The sequence below is a fragment of the Oryzias latipes genome, chromosome 23 (genome assembly GCF_002234675.1).
Source record: "Oryzias latipes chromosome 23, ASM223467v1".
NCBI classification, from domain to species: Eukaryota; Metazoa; Chordata; class Actinopteri; order Beloniformes; family Adrianichthyidae; genus Oryzias; species Oryzias latipes.
In genome coordinates this window covers 19668892-19696557 of record NC_019881.2, presented here as the reverse complement: position 1 = coordinate 19696557, position 27666 = coordinate 19668892, and the positions used below count along the sequence as shown (strand labels likewise).

General features: G+C 38.5%; 1 protein-coding gene across 1 annotated transcript in view; it reads left to right on the top strand.

Moving 5' to 3' along the window:
- LOC101162257 (liprin-beta-1) overlaps window positions 1-27666 on the top strand; it is a 147291-nt gene that overhangs the window by 87459 nt on the left and 32166 nt on the right. The window contains exon 3 of the mRNA XM_020714232.2: window positions 861-966. The gene's annotated coding sequence lies outside the window, so the exon portion shown is untranslated. The remainder of the gene's footprint in view (window positions 1-860; window positions 967-27666) is intronic.

The window sequence follows — 27666 nt, the reverse complement described above, 5'->3', positions numbered from 1 at the left end:
CCTCATGAGAGCTACAAGACACACCTGTGCTCCTCTTAAGATGTGGCCACTCCTCTCTTTAACTCCCTCATGTGACTAAGGCTTAAGAGAATAATAAAGATAATAACGTCTCATGATCATCAATAGCCTCATGATGCTGTTCTGAGGCAATGCGTTCCACTCGTCCACAAATACCCCATGCAGTTGGACTCCAACTTTTTACCAAGGCTTCAGTTTCACTTTAAAAGGATTTTTCATCTTTCTCTTTGTCCAGAACGACACATACATTTAACTTTCTGACAGATTAGCCAATGAAGGTCAAGAGATAAAGATATTTCTCTCTTTTTGGTGCAAAGCTCTAAATAAACGTTGAGTGAACACGCGTACATGCTGTGTGCATTTGTGTCCGGACATCAGGGCATGCAAACCCTCCCTTCTTCCAGGTCTCTGCTGTATCTCTGCTTTATTACTTTACATGTCCTCTAACCTTTAAATACACATGCATTTGCTGCCCCCCCCCCCCCCCCCCCGTTCCCCCCCAGCAGGCTGGGCGGCAGTCCTGCTCCCTGAAAGGTTAATAGATTTCCCGCCCCTCATGTGCAGTGAAGTGCAGCAGGATATCATGCACTGAGTGCAGTTTGGCATGCTCCTGACAAACTTCTTTAAAATCCACTTCCACTTTAGACCATTTAGGATGAAACCTTAAAAAGGTTTTGGTAAAACATCTTCAAAAAAAAGCAATGAAACTGAAAAACGTGTTTAAAAACACAGTTCTGCAACTTTTTTAATTTGATACCTACAGTGACGGCTGTAAATTCTGTCTTTGAGCAGCGTGTTTCACTAAGTGTGAGATTCAAACTCTGTTTTCTTCTGTTTGGCAGAGAGGTAGCTGCAGTGGTGGAGGACCCCCACTGTTTGCTCATACAGGCAGGAACACACAGCGGAGAGAGAAGAAAGGAAAAGACCGGCGTCATCAGAAAGGGCAAGGTGAGAACCAATGGAGAAAATTGATGTTTTCCACAGCGACAGCACTGCCGATGATCACGCATCACGGGTTGGGTTACATAAGTTTCTATCCAGAGCTAAAGGGAATGACAGAAATAAACAGGGTGTAATTATGAATGCAAGCAATCAGTTGTGACAAGGTCCCAAGCCCCAGCAGACCTGGAGGGGTAGACTCTGTACTGAAAATTCACCAAGAAATCCAGTTGGTCAATCATGGTTGTGACTTAAATTTTACACAATTGAATTTATATTCACTTTCTTTTCTTTTTGTACAAAACTGTTAGAACACACCTAATCACTGAATTCAAGTTGGGCTTCAACAATTGTCGTCATAACTGAAAGTGTCAGTAATAAAGGTTTGTGGTCGCTAACCCAGTTAATACTGATAAAACAAAAAATCTTCTGGAAAGGAGATAATTCCTACTTTTTCTCTTTATATACTGTATATGAGAGCTGGATTGAGTGAGTGATGGAAAAGCAATAATGGACATATTTGACATATTAAAAACATGTCTTTTTCGTTTGCAGAATGTGTTTCATCTAGATGCAAACGCAGCTCAATCAGGAGTTTGATGCTCAAACTGTAGGATTATTTTTTTTTTTCAAAGGTTAAGGGGGTCGTGTTCAGAGCCAGCATGGATCGGTTTAAATTGTGACTATTTGCTGCTCTTCACAGTCAAAACTGGTTCAAACAAACGGCCCTTTTAGCTCGAAAACACTCACAAATGCACATCAGTTCAAAAGAAGTGGTGAACACGACGTGGGGTTCTGTTTATACGCATTTATCTCATTTTTTTGTGGGCACTTTAAAACAATTGAAGCCCACATGCCTCTTGTGATCACATTGCAGGATCACGAGTTCAAACCTGTAGGTGAGCGGGATATTTTCAGTGGGTGCTCTTATGTCCTCAGACCATGTGTTTAGTATGTTTTTTTTTATTCTAATCTGACTAATAAATGGTGCAGAGAAGCTGAATATGCTTCTTAAATAAATGACTGTAGGCTTTTTATTTGCTCTGGTGTCAGGAGCTTTTGCTGTTTGGTAACAAAGCTGACTTCAAAGACCAGGAGTCCACCACATCCCTGCAAGGCCTTTCTCTCCGCGTACTTTTAAATGGTGCATCACTTGTCTTTGTTGAATCCATGTGCCGTGTTCTCTGCTTAACACGTTGATCTTGTTATTCACAGTTGCACTTGTTAAACACTTCATCTACCATTCTTAACGAACCAAATAAACAATAACATGAAGGGAGGTTAAGCAAGCTGGATTAAACACCCATTCGTTTGATCACCATGGTGTTAGGGGGTACAAAAATTGTTCATTATGGCTCGCAGTAGTCATGTAATGCACGGACCACATTGTTTTCATAATGACGGACAACAACACTAAAAATGGTACAAAAAGCCCTTCAAGGAAAGGAAAAAGCCTCAACAGACATAAACAGTTTGCACTACACAAAGACACACTCAACCCGGCTGCAAAAACATCATTTTGGAAACATGTTTACACTTCTAGTTATGTCTTACAACGCATTTGAGCAAAGAATTTGGCCCCCGCCAAATGCTCAAAAACTCACCAACATTTCTAGTACCCGATGAAAATGAATTTTTGACATAGTAAATGGCACACGCACTGAAAAAAAAAAAGACTTCAGGCAAAACTGTCACAAAAATGAATGAGGGCAAAATTCTCTTTTTGGCAGCCATTTTCACATTTTAGCACATCATGGGGGGGAAAAAAAACCTTTCAAGAAACCTGATGGTCTGCTCTTAGGTCTACAACCATCACTGAAGATTTATTGACCTTTGACCTTGGGAACAGGCAACCATCTTAAATTTCGGGGGGGGGGGGGGGGGGGGGCACCTCTAGTACCAGCTACAAATTTAAACTTATCTTAGGGATTTCCATCATTACCTCCTAACTCTTTGAGGATCATTGGGAAGATACTTGGTTTTTATGTTTCCAGAATTTTAACAGCATTCAGTTGGTGAGCTCGCAGAAGTGGCGTTCCTTTCTTGTTTGCACATTTTTGCCAGAGTATTGTGAAGATTTAATACACGATTCCCTGGCTCAAGCTGAATGAATTGATATAACATACAATATGACCATGTTGGGAATGTGGGCGTGGTTAACTAAAAACCCCAGTTGCCAAGGAAATCCAAAAGATTACTTTTGCTGATTCTTCTAAAACTTACATAGACGAGTTTGTCATTCCCAGATGACCCAAACATAAAATGGTTGATATGGAGATAAAACCAACAGAATTTGGTGCGTGGGGTGGGGAGTGTCAGTGAAGCGTTACCTGGGGTGGTAGCGGCTCCTCTGCCAGAAATGGTGAGTGAAAAGGGGGCTGCAAGTAGCACCTGCAGGCCATACAACGGCCCTTGCTGCTTTAATTTAAGTAGTATTTTTTAAATTAAACAGGATACAACAAAATCCCCTTTATCTGCTTAAAAGTTGTTGCTTTTTCTGTGCCATAAAACTGTGGAGTTTTTCCCAACTGTCATTAGAGCAGAGTTGGACTGACCACATAACACTATAGACAATAAGGCACTCTAGTCTTCACTCCTACAGACAATTTGCAATTACCAGTCAACCGTTCGCGCCTTGGTCCGAACAGGGAGCTTGTGTACCTGGGCATAAGAAAATAATGATGAGCTGTTATTTTCTCGTCATCTTTACCTCGGTCGGTTTTTTGAGCTGATATTTTCATCCGTTGCATTTGTCTTCTTTCATAACAGCTGTTACGCTGACTTTCAGCTCTATATGTGACCTTTGAATGCCCTTTTGCAACAGAAGAACTGACAAATGAGGTTTTCCTGGAGTCCAGCCAGGTTCATCTGTTCTCACAAGATTGGTGGAAGATGGATGTTGCTTCTTTATTATTTTCAGTGCTTTTATGTCAAATTTTCCTTCGAAATGTTGTGATTTATAACAGATTATAGATGACACGCTCTCAGTCTTTGTTGATAGCGCATTCTTTTCATCCTAATCTGACTTTAAAATGGTGCAAAGCACTTGGATGCTTGTTTGAGGAATGATACCCCCCCCCCACATAATCTTTTTCATACCTGTCATAAACCCCACCAGCTAGCCCTTTCGAGTGAGTTTGAATCTGAAATGAGACAAGTTCGGCTTTTTACCCACAGTAGACGTACCCTACAACCCCTTACATCTGCCCCGCTTTCACACCAACATCTCAACTGTATCACTCCTCATCCATGAATAGGTGATACCACAGCGGCTCTGGATTACACCATCCGCCTGGGAATACCAGCAATCAATTACTTTCCCGAGGTTAGAGGGTAATTGCAGGCAAGCAGAAATACGAGTGAGCATGCAGGGCTTTGGTGGAATCCCATTAACTGAAGCAAGGCGTAAATTCCCGTTTTGACATGTTTGAAACATTTTGCACGGTGAGATGTGAGGCTGTATTTTCTTCATGCACACTTCAGCAAATTAAGCAAATTAAGACAAGCTTCAATTATAAACGATAGGAAAAATGAGCAATAACGACTCCAATGATTAAAACGTTCTGCTCGAGTTCAACTCATTTATATATTTTGAAAAAGCAATAACTTTTAACTCATAAACAATTACCTTTTTTGAGTTTTTTTCTTCTGAGTGAAGGATATGTAAGCGTTGACTGAACAGTAGTTAAATTCACTCCTTAAAAGTTTTCCCATTGATGACTCATTCAATAAATATCAATTATCTGTGTGTTTCCCAGAATTTCTTGAGTTTCATCCTGATGTTTTGTAGTCTTCTACATCCTGTCTGTACTTAAGATCAACCAGTTGGTGGACTGGCATGGAACATGGGAGAAACTTTGATTACAAACTCAAGTTCTAACACTGTAACGCCAATCATATCAAAGATTTGACAGAAATTTCTTCTTTTTATAGATTTAAGATGTTTTTTAAACCCTTTGATGAAATAAAAATAAAAAAAACGAAATCATTTTCACAATGAAGTATAGTTTCAACTATGATCAGTTGGGGGATTTGATAAGTTTAAGATGCAAAAATATTGACATATAGCTTCAGGAAAAAAATACCATATTTACCAGCAGTCTTAAATTGAACATGTAACGGTATAATAAAGAATTCATTATCAACTAATTCTGCACTCTCTCAATACAGCAAGTAGTCATTTAAAAATGAATAACAATAGATGAGGTTTTCTTACCATAAAGTTTTAAAATATTAGTAAAACTTTTGCCACCAAAAGCATTTCAGAGATTTTAAGGATTTTGATATAAGCAGGTAAAGTCCTTCTACTGCCCCTAGTGGAATGATGATGAACCACAGGGCAGAAAACATGGACCGATTTATGTGCAATGGGTTTTTGAGGAAAGTTTGAAACATGCTGATGCGATAGAGGACTCAGAAATGTGTCAAAACGATACTAATGATTATATAGGGTTAATGTTGAGCTCACAAACATTGACCAAATCCAAATTTAGGCTTCAAACATAATGAACAGACTCTAACGGTTTGTGTAATTAAGCCTTTTTAATGATTCTGTAATTTATAATAATAATAATAGAGTGGATTTATCTGCGCTTTTCCAGACTCTCAAAGTTCTTAAAAATGTGTGTCCATTATTCATTCACTCATCATTGATACTTGGTGATGGTAGCTACTGTTGTAGCCACAGCTGCTCTGAGGCAGACTTAAAGAGGCGTGGCTGCCAGTTCGCGCCTACGGCCCCTCTGACCATCACCGGGATCATTCATATCACATCCAAGTAAAACTTTACATAAAATCACAAAAGGAAAGTATAGAGCGGTTTAAAACTGATTTTAATTAATAGGAACAAGTAAAGAGGCTTTGTAATTAAGGCTGGATGACCCCTAAGACCCAACTCCTTTTTAGACCACTGTTTTATAATTTGATCAGATTTAGGATTTCAAACAATGTAATCAAATATTTGTTAATTTTGTATAATTTTGCATTTTATTGGAGCTAAAAGCAACATTAAGATAACATTAACTCAATTGTTACTTAGTCAAATCTCCTTTAAATCACTTAAAATTAAATAAACACAATCATCTTTTGTTTTTCTAAAGAAATGTTTTTTATTCTAAAGAAACAGAGAGGGAGGAACATAAAGTATTCCCCATTATTTCTACTATATTTTTAAATATCCTTAGCTTGTCATTCGTAGGAAGTAGCAATAAAATATTGAGCAAAGTTAAACTGTAGACTATTTGAATAAACATTCAGATACCATGGATAAAATGTGAAAACACTGTTCCCCTGATTTGCTCTGTGTTTCACTACAAAGCTGCTACAAGGGGAAAAGCTAAAGGGAAGCTTCAACAGACACCGACAGGCTGCCTCAGGGCTGACACAGTGAACCGGAGGCCGACACTTTAAAGCATAACTGAGTAAAAGTGCTGCTGACCCCCACTCTGTGTCAGACGCTGCTGCCTGCTATTTTTATAGAATGGTAAGACGATGTGAGTCACCGGCTCAACCCTCATCCATCAGTACCAATCCCTTGCAATGAACCTTCACACGTGAATCAGCCACGGGGCAGGAAGACTATTCCTTAAAAGTTTAAAGACAGAAATATGGCTCTGATTTAACCAGAGTGAGATTGCAGTAAAAGCATTCTACACAACTGGAAACAATCATTGAATAATATTTCATTAGGTCTTTTGGGAAGTGTGATTTTATTATACGTCATCTGTGGCCTGAATGGTACCAGTTATGAATTTACAATTCATGATTAAACCGTGAAGCTGTTGGAAAAGAAACTAAAATTGCTAAAACTAAAATTTGCACCAAAGTCAAGATTATTTATTCAGTTTTAATCAGAATCTCTGTCGAAGTTCAAGCTTTGCAATAGTAAAAAAGAAATGTGATTAGCATGTAATAATTTAAAAAAATAGCAAAATTTAAACACCACATTTGTAGGAATTAGTGTCTTTTTTGTCTGGACATCCTATTTTTTCTAATAGATGCTAAAGCTTTGGGCTAGGTTACTCTCAAAGCCAAATGTGCAGTTTTTGCAAGTATGACTGCACAAAATTCTCTCCCATTGTTGGTGTGAAGTTTCCTTATTTCAATTTAGCAAAAAAATCCTGCACACTGATTCATTCCATAAAATCCAATGTGTCTTCTATGTTCCATCGTGTGTTTTGGTATGTAAAAGATGGCAATTTACAAATCAGGATGCAGTGGATGCAGTTTATTTTCTTCGCTTACGCCACTTGAAGGTAAACTAATTCTTTACTGTACAAGTATTTAATAAAAGACAGTTTCATGAGCAAAAATTAGGTTCAGTAGTCTGTTTGCATGCATGTTGTGTATCAATGTTCACAATAAATTGTGTTAGTGTAGTTCCATCTATATTTATAAAGCACTACTACTATTCTACATGACCTTTAGTACAACAGGAGTCATTCTGCTGTTGTTTCTTTTAATTCCGCACAACTAATAATATAAAGTCTTTCCTTTATGTTGCCCCCCCCCCTCCCTGCTTGTCCATGTCTCTGTGCAATGGGGGTTAGAGTAAATACCACCTTAATATTTTTACAAGTTAGCTTTTTTTTTTTAAATAATGACAGTAGTAAGCCAGTCTGTGTATAAGTCAAATACCAGCTGGTCCACCTGTAATTTAAGTGAAAAAGTGTAGTCATGGCAACCAATACTGATTTCAAACTGGGATTAGATTATAATTTAAGTATTTTGCATCAGCTCACTGGCACTTGGTAAAAAAAAAAAAAGCTATTTCAGGTTTCACTGCCCCCACAAAAACCTAAATTAAAATCTGAAAATAAGCATGAAACCATAAGAAATCCTCTCACTGTAACAGGTGAACAATTAGTATTTTAACAGTCCATAACTAACGGCTCTATTACTTCACAGATTACTTTAAGAGCCTGCCTTGAGAGGTGGAAAATGAAGCTTTCTGCAGTTCTGTCAAATAAAACTTTTTTTTTTAAACTTTTGAATTAAACATCATAAAGCGAGTCCTGTTTCTTCAAAGGCAGCAGTGACTTCAGGAGGCGTTAGCCGTCCAGATGAAGGCTGACCTTTCTGTGTGTTTTGCTAGAATCTAGGGTCTTTTCATGGCTTCTACCTAACATGAAGTGACTTTTTTTTACTAACGTTGACCTTAAACAACATTGTACTCTCAAAACACAGGCTAATTGTGTAAGGTAACCTAAATAAACCAAACTGTTTTCTCCTATTTTTCAGTTTCATTGATACCTGTTGGCTTAAATTTCCCCAGTAGTAAAATTATCCTGTGACTTTTTAGGTTCTTACATTATCAGACAGGTTGTGTTTTTTCACATACCTGACATGCATCGACGTACATCTGCGGCCTTTGTCAGAGTCGTCCGACGTCAGTTAATAATACAGACATTTTGAACTTTATCGAAATAAAATTATTCTGTGTTGATGAAATGATAAAAGAATGAACAGAAATCGTCAACTACTAAGATTAAAAAAACCTTTTGAAGAGATAGTTGTATTTCTGATTTACAACAGGAATCACTTGAACAGCCTTTAATTGTTTATGTTCTCAAAAACCTCCAGTGTGACCCCTAAGATGTTGACAAACAGTGTTTTTTTTACTTTTAGCTAGTATTTCAGCTACTCTTTTGCAGTCTATAAAATGTCCCAAGGAAAATATCACTGCAAGAGAAGCAAAATACGATTTTTTGAGTTTCCACAAACCTGTTTGACAATGAAGACATCACATTTGTATCTAACAAATTGCGTCTTGTAAAAATGCTGCTCCTTCACATGTTTGGTACATTTCTTTTTTTTTTTTTTTTTTTTTTTTTTTTTTTTTTTTTTAACTTGTCCTGTCCAACAGCTAGGCAGACAGATGAGAGCTGAGGGCCTCTTGGGTTGGACATATTTTACTTTAACAAGAGGGGTTATTAATCTTCAGACAAACCAAAGGTATGTCTGAATAAACCCCTTTTGTAATTGAGGCCAAACTTTATTAATTTCAAACATGTCTGAAAATCTTTGGTGTTGGACCGGACGGAAAAGGAAAGAGGGGAAGAAGAAAGAGGGACGTTAGAGAGAGGGGGGGTAGGGGGTGATAATAGGAGGGGAAGGGGGATAAGACCATGAAGCAGCATAAAGCAACAAGTTTACTGGTTGTTAATCATTATGGTAAGGTTCAAATGTAAAAAAAAAAAACAAAAACAAAAAAGGGCGGAGCCTGTCCACACACACACTCAAATGTTATAAACACACCTGTTAGTTGCAAAAATGTCCACCTGTCGACATGTACACAAAACAGATAGTGTTCACACGCATACTTATGCCTTAAAACCAACTAGTGTGAAATATTTCAGTTATTCAGTCTGTTGAGCTAACACCTGTGCTCAGGTGAGTGTTTATGTTCTTCTAAAATGGATGGTGGAACGTGAAAAGAAGGAGGGAGAGTGCCCAGCCATCCCCACCCGAAGACCCCCACCGCACCAGCAGCGGCAGCCGGATTCCCCCCAACACCACACGGGAACCGGCAGGGAACAACCGCCGCCCGGGCGACCAAGCCCGCCACCCAGGCCAGGGCCAGCAGGGCCGCCGCAAGGCCCCCAGAGCCAGAGAGCAGGGAGGCACGGAGGGAAAGAGGGCGCCGCCCCAGCCCAACCAGGAGAGCAGCCCCCCCGCCGCGCCGGGAGAACCCAACGCAGGGCCCCACCGGAGAAGGACGCCCACAGCCCCAGACGAGCACCCCACCACCACCCAGGAGTTCCGGGCATCCCCCCGCCCCAACCCCAGGTATGGGCCAGGACCCCCCAAGGGAGACCCACTCCGCACCCCAGGCAGCCATCCGCCCGGCCCACGGTTGGTCCAGGGAGGAGCGAGGCAGGGGCCCGCCGCCCCCGCCCAGGAGGGGGGAACCCCGGGGAAAAAAGAGGGCCCACAAGGGGTGTTGTAAATATGGCCCGACCAGGCTCGGCCACAGTTGGAAATTTGGCGGGGCCCAGCACTCAGGAGCAAGGACCAGAACCCACCCCCCAGGGACACGAACACCCCCGGCTCAGATGTAATGTGAACCCCCCCACCGCGCGGAGAGAGCACCGCCGGGCCCAGGAAGCCAGCACCCCGGGGACATTTGGTACATTTCTTCAATCTGAACCCATCTGATGATCTGAAAGACTTTGACAGGTTGATTTTGGCTGCTTTAAGTGCTGCTGGCACATGTTACAACATTTTCAAAAGAACTTGACATTAGGTCCAAATCCTTTCTTGGAAAGGTTTGTATAATAATAAAAAACGAAAACCTCAGAAACATTTATGTTCTAGATTTTGGCATTAAAAACATGAAAGCATGGATCCATCCTGTCTTCTATCAATGGTTCAGGCTGGTGGTATAATGGTGTGGAAATATTTTATTGGCATACTTTGGGCGCCTTAGTACCAACTGAGTATGGTTACAACATCACAGCCTACCAGAGTATTGTTTCTGACCATGACCATTCCTTTATGACCACAGTGTTCCATCTTCTGATGGCTACTTCCAGCAGGATAAGGCGCCATGTCATAAAGACTGGACTGGTTTCTTCAACATTACGTGGAGTTCTCTGGACTCAAATGGTCTCCACAGTCACCAGATCTTAACCCAATAGAAAACCTTTGGGATGTGGAGGAACGGGAGATTAGTAAAAGGGGGTCCAACCCGGTACTAGCTAGGTGTACTTAATAAAGGGTCTGGTGAGGTTATAGTCCATAGTGTAGAATCCCACGCTGAGAATATTTAAAATTATGATAGAAATAATAGGGAATACTTTACTTTCCTCCCTCTCTGTTTCTTTAGAAAAAAATACGTTTCTTTAGGAAACAAAATATTATTGTGTTTATTTAATTTTAGGTGATATAAAGGAGATTTGACTGAATAACAATCGAGTTAATGTTATCAACACTTTTAGCTCCAATAAAATACAAAATTATACGATTGTTTATGCACAACAGAACAAAAACGTTATTGCTTTTTGTTAATTCTTTGACCCGCAGTCCTCAGGAGATAAAAACACATCTATACAACTGTTTATATAGACGCAATAAAGCACTAGGTAATTGCAATTCCTCATATCTCAAAACATGAAGATTCAACATTTAGCCCAGGGACACTGGGACAGGCGGCGAGGCTGGAGATCAACCGCCCAAGTAAAACCACTCAACCAAATTAACCAATACATCACTGTAAACTTGAAAAGATGGTTTTGTTTTGTTTTTGATCAATTGTAACCTAATTTCTATGTTGATAAATGATCTACTCAACAATTATACCCAGCCAGTTGATCATACATTTATGTAACAACAAAAGTCAGAGGATGTTTAGAGGACGCGTCACTCCCTTTTGTGTTCTAAATTTTAACAATGTTTTTGGGAGAAACAAGTTTTTTTCTGTCACAGTTAATAATAGCAGCGTGCCCCCTGCAGATGTTATGTAACCATATCACAATAGAAGGAAAGGGCGGCGTTTACTGCATGCATAGGTTTATCTCTTGTCATTCTGAGAGAGCTTCGCCTGCAGGAGATTTATAACAGGATTATTACAGCAGGGATTCATGGCGACAACCACACTTTAATCTTATTTACTGACAGTTTATACTCAGACTCTGTTTTATTCTGTCTTCTCACTGCTTACAGAAGAAAATCTGACTAGTCACCATGTTGCAGCGCTGCAATACTGGCACATCTGGAATGATAACCTCTTACAGAATGTGATAGAAGTCCCACAAAGAATTGTTGTTTTGCTCTTACAAATCTTTTAGAGTCTGGGATGACCAAATTAATACACAATGTTGCCAAAAATATTAATCATCTGCCTATATATGAATTTAAGTGTTTAAGAATTTAAGTTTCATACTATCATACTTATTTCACTACTTTCATACTTATGGTTATGGTTTAATCTTGGACTGTATACGAGAACTGGACTGAGTGACTCCTCCAACAGTTGTGGCATCCCCAAGTGATAGGGATGTGGCCAACAAGTTCATTTCTGATTGGAAAGAATGGTTGCCATGGAAACGATGACTCAGACCAATTTGGACCAGTCACTGCGTACTGACGACATCTAGCACCGACATGACAGTGACCATGTGGCAAAAAATGGTGACTGAAGTGACTTCACTTTGTTGGAGCCGAAAGTAAGTTATCTATTGTAGATGATGTCACACTCACTCACTCCAGTTCTTTTAAAGAGTCAATGGTCAGCACTCAAATACTCAAAAAATCACCATGAATTCCTTCCATCAAACTTTACTCATGGAACAGTGCAGTCAGACAAAAACTGTTCTCCAAAAGAAAACACCAAATCTGACCTCATCCATCAGATTGTTTGATGGAGAATCATGATTCTTTGCTCCAGTGTCTCCGTGTTTCTAGATTCTCGTGGCGGCATGCTTCACAACTCTGTGTCCGAATGTTTGCACTGAACTTAGTGGTATGTGGCTGTGATGCAACTGCTCAGCCATGGAAACCTTTCCAATGAATCTCTCCACACTTTTCATGAGCAAATCTAAAGGTCACCTGATGTTTGGAGATCTGTAGTTATTGATTTTGCAGAAAGATGCGAGCCTCTGTGGATCTCAGTATCTGCTGACCCCCCACTGTCAGTTTGCCTGATCTTTCACTTCAGGACTGAGCCGCTGTTGCTCCCAATCACTTCCATTTGAAAGTAACCTGAGCACACGTATCCAGGGATTCGGATGGGTGAGTGCAAAGCTCCGATGGTGTTTTGTTTATTCAAGACGCCATGGGTGTTTCTTTTTTTTTTTTTTTGCGTTTTTCCAAAGCAACCAACCAAATGAGCAATCGGCTGTGACAATCACCAGTGGACCGGTTTGTGAAGACACAGTTACCATGGCAACGGAATGTGAACAGGTGCATTTGGGCCGATGTCACACCGAGCTTAAATGACCCAGAACTTTTTCAGTCAGGAGTCTTTCACATTCCACAGGCTGAAACACAGGAGAGATAAGGAGAAGTAAATCCCCCTTTCAAGCCTGATACTATGGTGGGGTGTCAGAGACATTTAAATCTGAGCAGGAATCTTCACTGAAGCAGCAATTAATGCATGTTTCTGGGATTTGGGGTCTTCTAGTTGGAAATGACCTTTGCACTCCCACAAAGTCAGAGGTTTAAAAGGCGATTAATGTCAGAGGAATCAGTCAGAGAGGAACCCTTTGAAAGAGTGATCTACCTTTGGGCTTCATGATATATTTACTGCAGCTGTGGTGATTTAGTCATTGTTCATTTGTGTTTGTTGTCATTCCACAGCTTCTGATTTGTGTTTAGTTAACCTTTTCTTTGATGTTATGTTTCATTGTCCTGTGCAATAAAATCCGGAAAGTTTTGGAGAAATCTCCAGACAGAAATGTACTCAAAAAACGGCAAAATTCAAGAACTACGAAAAATCATCTGGACCAGCTGGAGACACGAGAGAAATAACTGGCTAACTCCAAAATAAAGAGAATGACAGTAATCCAGCATGGAAGAAGGCATGGATACATAATACAGGACCAACAAAGAAATGCAGTCACGTTGAGGAATCATCTTCTGTCAACTCATCTAACCTTTTAATGCTATCAATGAATTAAAGAAGAAATGACTCAAATGAGGCCTGTCAAACTCAGTGTCAGGTCAGTCGCTCCTCCACTAGGCCACTGAGTTGTGTATTTTCACTGAAAAAAGCCCAAAGTAAGCAACAACAAAAACACATTAGTTTTGTTTATGTAATCACTCCTAATTTTGCCTGAGTGGATGCAGCCTCAGAACAGCCTGTTTTCCAGTTTGTATTTTTTGCCCATTTACTCAGCTTTTATATAAAAAAATGTTTTACTAATATCGAACATTTTCTTTTGTCTGCTGCTGTTCAGTACAACCTTTTAGCCACAATGCAATCACTATTTCATATGGGTTGTTTTTATCAAGCATCCCAGAGGAAAAAGTCTTAAAGTTTGTCACTTCCGAGGATCTGTTTCCTCTCTTTTAGTATTTTAAAGTGCATCTCTGTCGTGTCGTGAAAGGACTTCCTTAAAACTGACACCGATGTTTCTGCTTTGAAGTTCGACCCGGTTTAACTGTCACCGTGCGTTTTGTACGTAGAACCTGAAAACGTCTACGTTTTCTTCTGCTAAAGTCTTTCTGAATCAAAAGGTTTTCATTTTATATTCTTCCAAATACAGATGGGTTCAACAAGTATAACTAAATTCTGACCAATTGTCATGAAGGAACTCCAAGGCTGTTCAATTAAGCCTCGCTTTCATAAAGCTGTTTCCATATGAATGAGTTTTGAAAGCAGCCCTCATCCTTTTTTTGGTAGCAGATGAAAAAAAATGACTTAATATTTGAGAGAAATAAAATGCAAAAAAGTCAAAATTTTCAATATACAGGACAATAAGCCACTTTGATCCAGCAGAACAAAGAAAAACAACAATTGTCAAGAAGAGAATGTGTCTTAAATATATTTTTGTATTTTTGAAATATTACTCTAAAACCCTTTTTGGTCCAAAACAGAAAAACTGCCTAAATCTTTAAAAAAAAAATTAACATTCCTTGACAAAAATAGACGTTTGTTTGGTGTTTTCATGTGTAGTAAAATGGGGTTTTGTAAAACTAAAAAAATGTATGCTCATATGGATTTTTTGACTTTAAGTAAACAAGGATAGATTTGGAGCAGATTTCAAATCCATTGATCCATACAGGGAGATTTCCTACAGGGCGTAGTTAACCACTTTAGGGAACAAAGAGGAGAAATTTGCATCCCTCTGGACGACTCTGTGTCAGTTCCTGAAGCTGCATTCACACCGTTCTCTGCAACACGTGTTCAAGCGACCACCATTAATGAAAAGTCTACGTAAACACATGTATATGCTCATTTCAGGCTACTGTGTTCAAAACTCTTGTGTTCACTATGCAAGTTTCTACAACCGTTTTCAGGTTCTACGTACAAAACGCACGGTGACAGTTAAACCGGGTCAAACTTGGACCAATCAGGGACTGATTGGTTGTGGATTGCATTTCTTTTAATTAAGGGAAGTGCCAACTGATCTTGAAAGAGAAATTAATAATCGTGGTTGAAGCAAAACCGGAATTATCACACCAAATATTTTAATAATCGGAATAGAGCTGTGAAAGGAAAAGTCTGGAAAAAACTTAACGAGATTTGCACCAAACCTCTTTTTTTTTTTTTCAAAGTTTTATTTTTACATTTTTGTCAATAACCACATACAAAACAAGACAGTACATAAAAGGACATAATCAAAAGCAAACAAGCAAAGAGGAGAGCCAGCCCCTTTATCCCAGCAATATGGGAAAAAGAAAAAAATATAAACATAAGTAAATAAGTTTAAAAAAAAGGGTAAAATAAAATAAAAATAGCCGGAGAAAAGAAAAAACAGTTCGAGACAAGATATGTTTGGTTGGGTACATCAAAGGTTTTCTATCACATTCTATTAACAATGACCAAACCTCTTTTAACTGTAGGCACATGCACTAGTAGTGACAGTCTAGAGCAGGGGTGTCCAGGGGTGGCCCGCCAGATGGTTCAATCCTGCCCAGTCATGAAGACTAAAAATTATAAGAATGTTTAAAAAACAAGCACGTTTCTAGTCCATTCCTGTGGCAAGTTATGATTTTTTAATGAAATAACCGAAATGCGCAATTTCGCCACTAGGGGGAGTAAAGGATAAGCAAAACAGGTGAAACAGCATATCTTTGCACCTGCCAAAAGTGAAACCTAACGGCTCTGTATCTGAATAAGATGTAGTTTGGTTCCTCGCAAGCCCCACTGCTGTTACATTGTTATAAGAATGATCATTGGTGATACCCTAATGACCAAGATGTTGTCAAAAAGGAAAAAAGGGTTGATGTGAAGTGCTGAGCTTTCCAGGAAAAATGGACAAAGTTTTATTTGTTTACAAAGTTGAATGCAAAACCTGCGTGCTTGTTGTGTCATCAACAGGTGGCATTGCTCAAAGAATATAATATTCAGCACCACTATGAGACAATAAGACAATGAGAAAAGTTTCACCATTTGCAGTTAAGAAAAGAGAAGATTTACCAACTAAAAGCTGGACTGAAAAAACAACCGTCTGCATTTACTGCAGCGTGACGTCAATGATGGAGCAGTGATGGACACCTGGTTGCAGACAAGTTGGAGCAAACATCCAAACCATTTTCAGATGATGAATTTATTGAAAAATGCTGAAGGCTGTGGAGGTCTTGTTCCCAAAAAGCAGTTGACCTTTGCCAACATGAGTCTGGAGGACTATGATTACAGATACAACATCTCTGAGGAGACTTGGGCGCCATATTAAGGAATCCAGTTATTTATTGTATTTTCGGTCACTATTAATAAAGGCACACATACAGAAATTGGAAAACTCTTAGAGGTGCTGAAGAGACCGTCATAGCGGAGTTTCTTGAGTCGATGGACACAACAACAGCTGATGACATGGTCAACTAAGTAAAAAAACAAACAAAAAAAACAGTTTTTTGTTTTTATGTTACTGGTCACAAGTTTAGCGGGTTCATGAACCAAGTTATGCTTTTAAAAATATAGATGTTTGTTTTGTGTTTTTCATACCTAAAAAATAAAAGTGATTAATGTGTTGGTGGTACACAACTTTCAAGATGAAAACCCTTCCTCCATCCCTCTATTTTTAGGACATGCTGAATCCGTTTCAGAGTCACAGGGTTGCTGGAGCCAACCCACCTATTGTTGGACAAAGGCAGGGTACACCCTAAACAGGTCACCTGTTTGTCATGGGGCCACCAAATCACATCCACACTTTGAAAGCCTGTTTTTGGAATGTGGGTGGAAACAGGAGTGTTTGGAGAAGACCCACAAGGAGAATGTAGTAACGCCACACAGAAAGGACCCAGCCGGGATTCAAACCAGGGTCATCTTGCTGTGAAGCGAAGGACGCTTCTTGTAGGACATAAAAAAACTTGTACTTTTCACTTTCTTACTTTGTTTTTTGCATTTTAAAAACTTAAACAGTCGTTTGTTACAGACAGTCCTCCATACAAGCAGGAATTTAGCTGTCTTAAATCAATGTTTTTTTAAACTGCATTCATCCTATACACTTTAGAAGTCCCATTAAATGATTACATTCCAGTCCAAGTGCTCAGATTGCAGGAACTTGACACAAGATATGAGGTCTTTAAAAAGTTGGATTACATCTGCCACCAGCCGTTACAGCTGAGTGATTCCAAGAAAAATGTAATTCTGCTTTCCCACATGACCACGGCGAACACGCAGACGAAAAAATGCGAGGTCTGTCATCTCTGGAAGGACAAATTTTTCAAGAAGAAGCTGTAATGTGATCTCCTGTAGTCGGGACAGTCAGCGGAGAGGGGGGGGGGCCTCAATACTGACAAAATTAGATTTCTGACAGAAACGCCACATCTCATCAGTCGGAGAAGGAGGGAGATGCTGGTGTAACCTGCTATGTTGTCTCTTCTGAGACTGAAGCACAGATATCGCATCATCCGCCTCCACAGCATCAGGCTGCAGCTAATTGATTGAATTGGATAAAGATGAAAATAAGTTTTTACTTTTCGTGCCCCCACCCCCGCTCACAGTCTTCTTTGTGAGGATTTCTTGGTGTGTGCAGGTTTGTCCACGCAGCCCAGATTCCCTTAATGCCTTATTTTTCAAACTTACTTAGGTTGCGGGGTAACGGCAGAGCTTGTTGCAGCAGTTATGTGTTGAACTCCAGGCCTCAAAGGCCGACGTCTTACATGTTTTCCAGCTAACCTGCCATCAAAGCTCTTTATTGGCTAAACACACCTGATCCAGCTAATCAGAAGAGACAGAATTTCTATAATGATGCCGATCGTCGAGTCCTGGAGTCTGACACCCCTGAGTGAAATCCAGGTGTGGAAGGTTGATCGGCTATCAGAATATGGATCAGAGGAAAAATTGACTTTTTCAACCAAAATGCTTTTACTCTTGAATGTTGGAACTTTAGCTCCAGTGTTGACTTTCTTTTCACCTTTATAACTTTTCAACCATTTATGCAATTAACATTATTCCAATTGTTTCCGAAGCCGAGAAATGTAGCTTTGCGCTGATATGCAACACGTAACAGTAGTGAAGAATTTATGTAATCGACGTAAATCAGCTGGCTTTGACACAAAGAGAAAGGGCTTTGTGCAGTTATGCAATACTGAAAGTTAGTGTTGAATATCGATGCAAATATTTTTAGAAGTTTTTTAGATAAGCAATAAAATGTAACAAACACAAAACACGCACAGAAAAGTGCTCTTTTTGCAGTTAATAAAGAAAACAAAAATGAAGAAACTCTGATCATCTTTGGATCTATTTCCAAAGTGTTCAAAGTGGTCTTTTAATAGGAATTATGCCATTTTAGGCCCATGGCTAGCCAAAATCTAAAAAACTTATCATTTTCTGCCGCATGCTTTCTGCGGAGCGGCCGTAGTTCATTAGAAATTCACCTCTGAAGTTCTCCACATGGATTTCAATAAAGTATTCTCTTGTCTACTCCACTCTGAGTTGTGGATGGGACTTTTGGCACGGAGCAGCCCTTCCCCTCCTTATTGCTGAGAGCTCTCTGTTTACACGCTTTCCCACTACCTTACAACCCCTCAAACACTCACAATCTAACATTACCGGTGCAACAAAAATGGCAAACACTATTGGAGATGTCCAGCTGTGCCGTTTTAAGCCAGTCATTGAGTCATCTGCTTCTGATACACAACAATTTAAACACTAAAATACTCAGAAATGCAATATATTTCAATTTTCTCTAGCCATGTCCTCCATCAGAAAAATGCCACAAGAAAACGTTAAAACACCAAAAGACTATTTTTATGTGTTTATGTGAAAAAAACATCAAGAATACTGGAACTGGTTTCTTTCATGTTTATTTTCCTAAGAAGAAGAAGAACAATAAAAGCTTCTGTACACAAACGAACAAAAGGTCCTGAATGGATGCCCATTGCCTAATAACTGGAAAAATAGATGAATCATCTGTGTGCCTTTCTCATCAAACATGTTAGCTCTTCCGTGATCTTCCAACCCACGCAGTCACAAAAAATAGTTTCCATCTGAAGACGTTTGCAGCCCCCAAACTGAGCTCATCTGGGTCTTTCTGTCGGTTTCAAAATAAAGGATGTGCGCACGTCACTGTGCTGCACGGCACTCCCTGTTCTGTCTATTCAACCCAGAGCCCCAAGCGGTGCGTTAGCATGTAGAGTTGTGTCACTTGTCATCTGTACCTCAATTATGTGAGCGCTCTGCCTGTTGCTAGGTTTCCCCATGCTCCACAGCGTAAAATAAACCAAACAGATGCTTATATCTCTGAAAACTGTTCAATTAACCTGCAATTAATTGAGGTTTAAGAGCAGGAAACAGCGATCTGGTTTCCAGAGGTTTCTTTAATCGTGAGCTTGTGAGTTTATTGCTGCTTTTTTCTGCATGAATGCATAGAAAACATGTCTCGATCCTCTACGTCATGAGTGTTTTAAGTCCTAAACATCATTTGATTATGTTTGTCAGACTTTTTTTATTATTAGTTAAAGGGACGTTTGAAAAAGTATTTTTTTCAACAAAAAAAAACTCTTTACAAAAGAAACTTGTTCAGCATTGGTAGATTTTTGTCTTCGCTTCACTGAGTTACCATGATTATTTGAAACCAGCATGTGTTACACTGTGATAAAACAGATGGCTCGTCCAATCATGTGCCAGATTTGTGCTTGCACTTTTTCCAAACTTTCCACCCGGAAATTTCCAACTAACTAACCATCTGTTGCAGCTGGTTCATCCCATTCTTTCAACACGTAAACCCAAAAGATTCATATTGTTTTTTCCGCTGATAAATCTGTTGTTTTTTTTATTGTCCTATTGTGCTCGGCCGTGTTTTCTGTCATTTTGGTCATGTTGGGGAGTTCTTTCCTAAATGTCATGCATACAGTTACAAGCAAAAGGACTGCAGATGGAATGAAATGTGCCGATAAATGTGCTGAAATCCATAATCTTAGTGTGTTGTCAGGAAGTGTTGCAGTGGGAGCGGCCTGCAGTCTTCTGCGTCAAACGAATTGTCACTACTCGATGTGTACCGGTACTCCGCCTGCGTGAATCTAATATCACTTCCTCTTGTCCCCAACATTGCAACAGACAAGAAAATTTGAATTAGTTGAGCCCCCGCTCAGGTTTGCCTCCTTTACGACTGTCTGAACCATTTAAACAACACCCGTGTTCTCACAAAAATCATGTTTCCTCGACAATGGAGAGATCGTCCCTCCAGACTGAATCACAGCGCTGTAAAATGAAAGAATGCCGTCCAAAACCAAAACTGTATATATTGTCATTGCAGACAATGATGATGTCAACGATGTGTATATAATAAAAACATGGCGTGGAGTCATATTCTCTGTTTGATGGTTTTATGTTTTTACAGGATGTGTAAGCAAAAAAGGAAAACTAAGCGTATTATATTCTGCATCGATGCCCCCGGGCTACTGAAGCCCCTTCTGTAGCCGTATTCACTGTTAATAATGTATCTGTGTTAACTGAGTTAATAATGTGTTTTTTCAGGTGGCGGGATTCTCGTACACGGGGGAGTAAACTACAGTCGTTGCCAAAAGTTTTGAAAATTACATAAATATTGGAAACCGGAAAAGTTCATGCCTAAGTGTATTATAGCAATATGAATATACTAATATTTGTGTCATTCTCAAAACTTTTGGTCGTGACTGTACGGTGGCCCTGAAGTGCAAATCATATCAACAAATTACTCGAAACATTTTAAAGGTCACAACGACAGTAAAAACAGAAAAAACAGTGTATTTTTCACATTTTAGAAAACAAAACCCCACAAACCAAAACATAACAAAAACGAAAAATTGTTTTGGAAAACAAAAGTAATGATGTTGACATTTGTCCATCATTTCAACCAAAACTTATTTGACATGAAGCAATACTGGATATCATTATCCAATCAGCAATCAGTTGCTATTTTTAATCGTTGTGATCATTAAATAAAATGAATTTGACCATTTTATTACAATGAAAGGTGTATTAATATTCAGGTAGAGTTTTTTCTAAGTCATACTCTTTAAAAAGATACTGAAAATGTCTTTCCTTACAGTCTTGGGGGTGATCGTGATACGTATTTTATCACCAGACTCTTGCCAATACCCAAGATGTCACACTCTCTTTGTCCAGTGATGTACTGTCCGTGGGGAAGACATTGAACCCCCACATTGCTCCTGGTGCTTTTAGGTTGGCGACAGTGTTCGGTGTGTGAATATGTGTGTGCGTGAGTAACTGAGATGCCTATTTCAGAGGTTACTTTTAAGATATTCTTATGGAGTGACATTTCTGCCACCACGTTGCACACAAAACTTTCTGAGTCACAAGTGAAAACATTAAATATTTGTTTTTCAATTGTATTATATATATTTTCATTTTGCTTTCAAATTTTTTTTCTTTTGCTTTGAATTTTTTTTTGCTTTCACAAACTTTTTGCATTTGCAAAACACATGTTTTCACTTGCGTGTGTGTCATATCTCGCTTTTTTCCTATCTTTGATTGCTGACATTAGTTCCAGTTTAGCGTGACAACGCTGCCATCAACCAGCCTGCTGATTGGTCCAGATTCTAACCAATCAGGTGTCTCTGTCTTATATTGATGGTGCTTGGAGGCAGTGATGGATTTTTTGTTGGTTCTGTTCTAACGGGTTCTGCTGTTTTCAATCATTCTGGCCAGTTTCTCTCAGAGTAAAACCCAAACGGAGCGACAAAGCAGCTAAAATAAAACCAAGTTTTGTGTTTATTTATGTCAGTGTAGAGACCAACATGTTTAAAATGTCTGCAGCAGAAAAAAACGTCTGAGCTCCGACTCCGTCCAGCAGGAAGTAACACTTTTTAAGATTTGGATCTGTACTATTGTTTTATTTTAATCAATAAATGTTGAAATATTAAGAGAAAATAGCATTTTTCCATAAGTAATTTTTTTAAAACTTTGGACAAACACGAGTTCTAAAACATAAGACACTGTGAAAATGAACATAAATGTTAAAAATGCTTCTTCTGCTAAATACATTGAGTTTACTGTGGTGAGCTATCATTCTTTTGCTTACTACTGCTGTTGATCTATTCCAAAACACTTGTGCAGCATAAAATAATGTGCTTTAAATCTTTTATTGTCTTATTTTAACAAACAGATCTTAAAGAAAATCACATTTTTTACCAATAATTTGCTCTGCGGGATTCACAGATCAGACCCAGACCTGTTGATTCAATGTCAGCAGATAAACTTTATAGTTTCAGGAGATCCTCAGACACAAATTCACAAATCTTACTTAATAAAAATTAATCAATGCTAAAAGAGAAAGAAAGTATGAATTATTGTTAAAATGATAAAAAATGAAAACGTCTTCATTCAAAGAGACATAATCGAGGGTAAAAAGAACTGGTTCAGTTTCTGAGGCTTGGTAGCATGTTAGATAAATACGTCGATTTGATTGGCTAGAATCTGGACCAATCAGCAGCTGTTTGATGGCGGCTTTGTCACGTCAAACTGGAACTAATGTCAGCAAAATCAAGGATAGAAAAAAAATGAGATGACACACAACGCATGGGAAAACTTTTTTGGCTGTGGCCGTTATTTCACACTAAGTCGCGCTCAGAGTAGTCAGCAAAATCAAAGATAGGAAAAAAGCGAGATTTGACACAACGCATGTGAAAACCTGTGTTTTGCAAACACAAAAAATTTTTGAAAGCAAAAAAAAAAGGCAATGAAAATGAAAAATAATTGAAAAACAAATATTTAATATTTTCATTTGCAACTTAGAAAGTTTTGTGTGCAACGTGGTGGCAGAAATATCACTCCATATACTCTGACCGGTCAAAGGCTTTAGCAGAACTAGACACAATTCTCTCATGTGGGATACAAATTAATAACCAATGCAGATTGTATAGCAACACTAATATCCACATCACTGACAGGACTAAACACTCCTCAAGGAGTAAACCGTCCATCCTACCAGGAGAAGCATCTGTTTTCCCTTGTCAGGTGGAAATGGGGGGATGCTTGTTTTTCAAGTCAAAAAGCCTTTGAGGTAAGTTTAGAGAACAAGATTTTTCTCTGAAAAACCAATCTGATTTGCCACAAAACTCTGTGAAATTGTGTTCCTTCTACTTTGCTGCTTCTTGGGTGACCCGTGACGTCTTTCATGATAAGACGCTATCCTGTTTGCTGCTGAGTCTCTAAGAATGAGAGGGTGAATCACAGCTCTGCCGTGACTCATGGTTTTGTGACGAACTCCAAACTTTCCCAGGTGAAAACAACAATTAGACGAGCAGAAACGGTACTGGATGTGGATTGGTCTGCAGATAAACAACAAGTCTTGAGTCGATTGTCTGAGTTGAATCACTTTCAGATTCGCAATCATGATCAAAAACACAACCTTTGAGGCAAACATGGGTTAGAGTGAACAGTCATAGTTCATGTCTATGGTTTTGTTTCCACACTTTAATGCATATGACTCACTGATTGTTGTTATATACAGTTTAAAGTATGTGAGGTAGGAGTATTTCCATTCTGCTACACACCTATGTAATCACCTCTTCTAAATATGTCAATTAGAATTATTTAAACCCTTCAAATAGATAAACTTGGCAAAGGTTTACAAAGTAAAATGTATTTTATAAGTTTAAAACAGCTACATATTCAATACCAGCATAACAGATTCAAATGGTTTCATAGTCATCATAATTCATGACAAGTTTGGGAATTTAATTAATATGTCAAAACTAGTCAAACTGTAATCCAAGAAAATGTTGATGCAGCCTCAAATAGAACAGTCAGAGACAAAGGACCTTTCACACTTTATTGTTATTCAACTTTAAGAAGAAAAACCCTTTATTTTTGATAAATTAATAAGCTTGTGTATTGTCTAACCAACAGATAATATCCCTTTTTTTTATTAAATGACTTTAATTGCGAGAGCTGAAACTAAAAAATGCAGTTGAGATTAAACCTTCACATCTTTGGTTAGGATTAGACATAAATAACAAAGTTAGAATAGATATTTACCCATAAGAACCTATGGTGACATCAGTGTCACAGTAAAAAATATCAGAAATGGATTCTGTGGTCCACTAGGTTTGTGGTAAAATACACATTTTATTTTTAAGAAAAAATGGGTCCGGGTTCTTATGAGTTAAAACCAAGGTTAGGATTTGGCGTGATTCCCACAGTTATGACTAGATTTAAATAAACATGGTTGGGATTATTCATAAATTACAAATTTAAAAATAAATTAAAATATAAATGGTTAATATTAGTCATAAATTGCATAGTTGGCATTTGATCTAAATGTTCCTGGTTAGGATTAAGGATAAATGACAAAGGATTAGACATACAGTTCTAAGGTTGGGATTAGGCATAAATGACACAGTAGGGTTTGATTTAAATAACCAAGGTTAGAATTTGGCACAAAATAAAAATTTAGAATTAGATTAAAAAAAGCAGGGTTTGATTAGTCATGATTTACACAGTTAAGATTAAATCTTTTTTTTTTATTGCAGTTAGTCATTAACCCTTGTGCTATCTTAGATGACCCCACCCTTGCATTGACGTGTTCTCCATACCATGACAAAGGTGGATAAAGGTGGAAAGATTTCATGTAATCCATTGACACCAGTGAAGATCACAAATCATTGAAGAAAAAAGGGTTCAGCGCACCGTCTAGTGGGTCTAGATGACCCAACTCCCAATGTTAAAGTGCTTAGGATAGCACAAAGGTTACAAGCATAGATAGCATTTGATCCAAATATCCATGAATATAGATTTTGCAGAGATGACAAATGATTAGACATAAACCTTCCACGGTTTGGTATAATTTATCTAATGTGGGATTAAATCTAAAAAAACAACAAGGGTAGTGGTAGGTATTAAATATACATTTAGGGTTAGATCTTAAAATCTTTTGTTAGGATTTGTCATAAAATGGACAATTAGGATTAAAACTAAATAACTATGGTCAGGATTAGGCGTACATTTTACAGTAAGAATTTGAACTAAAAATCCATAGTTTGGATTAGGCATAAATTACATAGTATTATATGTACACATCTAGGAATAAAATATGCACAAATTACAAAATTAGGATTAAACTAAAAATAGGGTTGTCATAGATTTAACAAGGAATAAGAAAATGTGTTCAAGACAATAGAATTAACAGTTTCATGTTTGAATCACACAAAACTTTAAAGAAACCGTGTACATTTACAGAAAATTACAGAATAAATAATGTTCTTTTTGAAGAAAACAGTCACATTGTTGTTGTCAGACTGATGTTCTGCTCTGTTTCCCCACATTGCCGCCATAGAACGGTTACAAATGTCTTTAGTTGACCTTTCAGATTGTCACTTTGTGGCTCATTTAAGGCTTCTGGCCTCTTAATGCTCCTCTGGCTTTCCTCCATACTTGAGTGTAAAAGCAGCCACAGATTTATCATTAGTGTCCTGACAACTGCAGAGTAATTGCAGCGTGTCAGGGGGCTCAGTGTGTCGGAACCACAGGCTACTGATGGTGTGTTTCTTTTTCTGGGGGTGCATTTGCAGCTGAAGAGCAGATGGGACTGGAAAGGAAGTCTGAATGACTTTTGAGAGCTTTGGATGAGCCCAGTATGTCTAGTCATCAAATGAGAATAACAGTGCCACGTGTGTTTTAAAGACCCACCCCATTGAAACGATCCACCAACGATCCCGCCCAAATCCCAGAGGTACATTTCTAATCATCTCCTAGAAAAGGTATTTTGATTTTGCCTAAAAATTGTGTAATAATCATTAAAAGACTACCGGGAATGCTTGAAATATTAGGGATGTTAAAATATTGCATTAATTTCAATTGATAAATTTTTTTACATCAGTTAATTCAATTTTTAATCTTTAACTATTGGCTATTATGTAAGGAATCCTGTCCCAACGAGTTCTCTGTTAATATAAATTAATGTGACATTTGTTTTGGCGAAGTCCGCCCATTTCTGATAATGGACACTAAGTTAGGTATTATAAAAAAAAACCTTCATAAAGCCACATTTTTAGTTTTGTTTTTAACAGCAATTATTAGGTTATATTAAGAATAGATTAATTAGATTCATTAATTACAGGTCTCGATGAATGAATGATGACAGCACTATTTAAAATAACTCAAAAGAGGATCGGACTGGGACTCTAACAGGATTTCAAGGAAATTTGCTAAAAATATTTCTACAAGTGGATCAGAGATGTTTGCAGTAATGATGCTCTGATGAATGTCACCAAACAAACTCTTCTCATTAATTACCTGCCTGTCAGAATGAGTGTTGATTCAACGAAAACATGGGATCTCCTGATCATCCTCCACGGTGACTCTTGACTAATGAAGGGATCGCTTTCAGCAATGCTAAAAGAGGAAGTGGATTGTCTCTCTGAACAGTGTCAATCTTGGTTTTATCTCCTTTTCATCTGCAACACATGAAAATCCATCAACCTCTTCTCTTAAGCTGCAGATAAGCCATGCTGGATGCAGAAGTTTAGACAACATTGTGATGAAATACCATGAAATTTAACGCATATTTAGGTAACTTTTGGCTGAGTTTTTCCAACAGAAATTAAAATGTGCTATTTTGTTTTCCCAGTTTGTTTTTCTGTTGGCCACGCCAGTGAAAAAAACCCAATGGTTCCGTCTCATTTGAGACTCTTGAGAAGGGATCAATAATCTTATTATTTCAACTTGTTTTCCTCCTCCTGTATTTCACAAAAGAAGGCGAGTTGCTGCAGTTATATACACACAATAAGAAGGTTTAAAGGCTTTTATGGAAGGAGGAAGAAGTGGACTTATGCATCATTTTCAGACAAGAGTGTTAAAAGCTGTGAGACTTGGACCGGATGAACTCTGTTTTTGTTTACCGAAAGGTCAGATACAACCTTTCGCTCAAAAACTTTATATCAGTAGACTTCACTCACATCTTTTTGGCAAAATGACCAAAGGTGATGTTTATTTCCTGTGTTTTGATTGACTATTGATCGCTATAACCTTTTTTTTTTAGCGAGAGGCTCAGCAGCAGAAAAAAATAAAACATGGCAGAGCTTGATCCTGAAAACATTTGACCATGAACAGGATATCGCAGCAGGTACTTTCTCTTTCCACCACCACATATTTCCAAAATGCCACGCCAGAAGTGGTAGTCAACTGAAAGCAGAACAACTTTACATCAGTCCTTCTTAGCTTTTCCACCAAACAAAAGCATCACAAATAATTTTAGGCTTCTATAGGTGCCTCTAAGCAACGATGTTGCCATGACCACACAAATCTGCTGAGTGCTTTGGGTTATCACCTTTAGAGACTTGGCAGAACAATTTATGAAGGCAGAATGTCAACGTCCTGCTGGGAAAAAACTTGTACAACCTTAATTTCTCAAGAAGTAATCAGACTAAAGTTTCAGAATCAGGAGCCATCGGGTCATAAAAACACCAAAGAAGTCGTTAAAAGCGGTAATATGGCTTTAATGCTTTGATTGCTGTATGATGAGATGTTCAGATTTGCTTCTGCACTCTCAGCCTCAGAGGAATGCGTGTCATGATGTTCATTTGTGCGATCACTTAAGTGAATCCTGCAAGCAGAAAAACAGACTCCAAAAGTCCAGAAAACCCCAAGCACCAAAATGT